The sequence below is a fragment of the Frankliniella occidentalis genome, unplaced genomic scaffold (assembly GCF_000697945.3).
Source record: "Frankliniella occidentalis isolate FOCC.00 unplaced genomic scaffold, Focc_3.1 Scaffold135, whole genome shotgun sequence".
Classification (NCBI taxonomy): domain Eukaryota; kingdom Metazoa; phylum Arthropoda; class Insecta; order Thysanoptera; family Thripidae; genus Frankliniella; species Frankliniella occidentalis.
The window spans coordinates 652224-655726 of NW_026267262.1; the positions used below are offsets into that span (position 1 = coordinate 652224).

Here is a 3503-nt window from a genome sequence, read left to right on the forward strand (position 1 = left end):
CCCCCCCTCCCCTCTTTCCTCTTTCCCTGGTCCGCGTCTGCTATGGGGGTTCAAAGGGCCCGGTGTAGTGCGCCCGAGTGCGCCCGCCCGGTAGGTAGGCAACGCGCAACGCGCTAGGTAAGCAGCCATATAGATGACGAATGATCCAGGCGCAGAGTGATTGATAATGCAATGAAGGGTCTGCGACCACCATGAAGTTCTACACTACTATCGTGGTTACATATTTTCGACAAAATACCGGTTTCCGACCAGATTTTTCACAGTACACCAGAGCCACACCACATGGCCGCGAAGCCGCGTCACGCGTCACCCAGGCGCGATATCGAGAGAGAGAGAGATAAGAACAACCCCCTCCCTTCAATTTATAAGCTTATGTACGCACACGGATTTGCATAAGCTATGTATAAAATAGTACATAATAATTAAGGAGGGACATACGAGAGCGCCGCACAGGCCAAGAACATTCATTGAAGAATAGAGATAAGAATACTATAAGCTTTTCAAGTTGCTCGATTATGCTGTGTAATATCAGTCATTTAAGCCCTAATTATGTTCTCACAATTGCTCCATTATGCTCCAATTATGCTCCATTTCTTTCCATTGCTTTTCTGTAACAATATTAGCAATTTGCACGAAGTTCAAACCTGAACCAACTGCACCTACAGGCCGCGGAACGCGATGGCTTTTGAGGCACCTTGTGCATCACCTGGTCCCCCCCCCCCCTTTTCCTCTGCCTTCGCGAACACCCAGTGTCTGTGAGCAGGTGAGCCTACCTCACCTGGGCGGTCACACAAAGCCGAATGGGGAAGGCTGGGATAGGGAGGGGGGGAGCCATCCTACTACTGCAACGTGGCAGCGCAAGCGCACCAGAGACCAGAGAACAGCAGTTCAGTAAGTGGAAGTGAGCCACAGAATAAGGACGTCCCTACGCCGCGGCACGCAAGGAGATTCGGTATGTAAGAAATTGTCATTAAATCCAAAAAAAAATTATGGCAAACAGAAAAGGAACGAATTCTCGGGTCCACTCAGCTGGGGCCTAATTTGGACAACGCTACCGGACTATTCACTTCACTTCACTTATGAACCTTAGGTCTCAAAAGACCTCTGGTCTTGGTTATCTAGGGATAGTTTAGAAGTTTCTATGGCCAATATTTGACAGATCCTTGAGCAACAACTTAGAACATTATTCTGCACCAGAATGCACTCTTCTTAAAGGAAAAATATAATTTCATTTTTTTGCTTTTGATACTGAAAACAAAATCTCACAAATTCAATGAAATCGAATTAAAAGTAAGGAATGGGACTGGGACTGGCTAATTGGAAAGGTAAAATATATATAATGGGGTGTTCCTCTCAGTTTATGACTCCATGCTCTGCAAAGAAGTGTAGAACAACTTGACAGTTTAAACTGTCAAAATAAAGTTTTACAGTTACAACTGTAAAACTAAAAGTCTTACAGTTTAAAGTGTAAAACTAACTGTTCTACAGGTACTCACTAAAAAGTTCCATTCAAAATTTTACACCCTGTGGTGTTAGCTTTACACTTTGCAAGTGTAAAACCTCCAAAATGCAGTAGACGGTGTCAAAGGCACCTGTTTACACTTCTTGGTGTTAAAATGGACCACAAAGTATAAACCCGAGGAATCCAAATCTGTTCTTGGATTTTAAATGTGATGATTTTGAAATTTTAAACGTAATTTGTTTTTGTTTTATAAAATATAATGTTGTTTACAACTAGAATTATTGGGAATAATGTCACCTTATATATAAAAAAGGAAATGTCAGGAAAGGCTATCAAACACAACTAACTTTCAAAAATGTAATGAACCTGCAATGGACCGAACAATAGAAGAGCCAGCTTTGGAACTCCGAATAGGATAAGACCTGATATATTCAGAGTGAGAAATTCCATTTTCTTATTTTAATTACCCCTTTCTGGAGTGATTTTGTTTGCAATAATATCGATTAAGGATAGTGAAGAGGTTGAAATATCATTCTGCCACTTGAGCTAGGCAAGAAATCTAAATTAATAAACAAGCTAGGACTCGTAATCCCAAGAACGCCTTGGGGATATTAGAAAAATATAAGTCGAATAGTGCGAGGGTAGATGAGATGTCTCCACTGTTCTGTATGGATCTCTGTGAAAGGATGCTTCTTTGTGACTCAATCTCTTGTCCTAAAAATATGGAAATGGTATGATTAGATTCAAAATAAGAAGGGCTTTCTATGGACATAGAAATCATTCATGTCAATGCAATGCTAGGAAAATTTGGCCAGGATACTCAAAATTTGTTTGAAGGCAAATCTCTGCGTAGATGGCTGGCAATTACTGTAGGCTATTATATTTTTAAAACCGGCCCAGGAGTGATGTAAACTTGGTTCCCACACATGTAATAGCATATAATACAATGAATTCATTCATTTGTAACCCTGCTCTGGCTGTCAGACTTATGCACATCTTACTCTTATAAAGCAGGATAGACAGAAGTTGTTCTCAAACCCTCATTCTTGATAGTCATGTTACTATTCTGTGTCTCTATCTCCTGTCCTACAGTTATAAAAATGGTATGGCTAGTGTCAGAATTAAAAGAGCGTGCTCTACATATAGAAACGACTTATGTCAAAACAATACGTAGAAAATTTTATCATAGAAACCAGAAACAGTTTTCAGGGATATTTCTCTCCGATGTTGAATAACAATTATTTCGGCCTTGTAATCTGAAAACTTCCTAAGAGTCCAATAAAGTCAAGACTCTTCTAATAGCATGTTGTAGACTGAATTCCTTCACTTTGAACACAACATTGGGTGCCGGGCTGCAGGAAATCATTACAATGCAAAGAGACTAAGAATGCTAACATGCTCATGAATATTGCAGGTATAAAAGGTGCTTACTCGTGACTCAATCTCTTGTCCCAAAAATATAGAAGTGGAACCATTAAGTACATTAAGGTAAGTAATTTGTGATTAACTGGTTAAATTTACATTCACATAATGCTTATAAAACTAAAAGACTTGTTTCAGAGAGACCGCCACAAGCCTACTGTGAAAAACTTGCTAATTATCAGAGGCGATTGAAGCGTTCTTTCATAATTGACAGGCTAGCACTTTAGCTAGCAGTAGTTAAAAAATTTAATTGCTTTCAGCAAGTTAAAGAAACAAATTCACAAAAAAAATGGCCACTGAGTACATCTTAGAATTAAGAAATGTACAGAAACTTATCTTATATTTGGGAAATTATAGAGCAAGGAAATGTAAATCTTTTCCAATTTCTGCTACAAGTGTACTCTCTCGATGAGAATATATAGCAGCTATACACTTGTAAGTGAACACATGCTAAGTACGCTTTTCTATCAAAATACCAAGTATACTTCTCAGAGATTTTTTAAAAAGCCTTGAACAATCTGGCTCCTAAGCTGATTGTCATAAAACATGCTGACAGTTATCTTCAAAGATGTGGTTCATGTTTTACTAAATAGTTTGCCGGCTCAGATTCCACTAATAG

At 39.2% G+C, this 3503-nt stretch overlaps 2 protein-coding genes across 10 annotated transcripts in view; both read left to right on the plus strand.

The window, feature by feature from the left end:
* LOC113213811 (uncharacterized) overlaps window positions 1-3503 on the plus strand; it is a 53197-nt gene that overhangs the window by 27123 nt on the left and 22571 nt on the right. For 2 of the 9 annotated variants that reach the window (XM_052270714.1, XM_026432989.2), the window contains exon 1: window positions 77-952. The exons of 2 other annotated variants lie outside the window; for them this stretch is intronic. The gene's annotated coding sequence lies outside the window, so the exon portion shown is untranslated. Of the gene's footprint in view, window positions 1-76; window positions 953-2876; window positions 2951-3503 lie in introns of those variants that run through there. 5 more of the 9 variants (XM_052270713.1, XM_052270710.1, XM_052270717.1 and 2 more) reach the window with 5 other exon arrangements.
* LOC113209941 (uncharacterized) overlaps window positions 1-3503 on the plus strand; it is a 35505-nt gene that overhangs the window by 19998 nt on the left and 12004 nt on the right. The gene's annotated exons all lie outside the window — the stretch shown is intronic.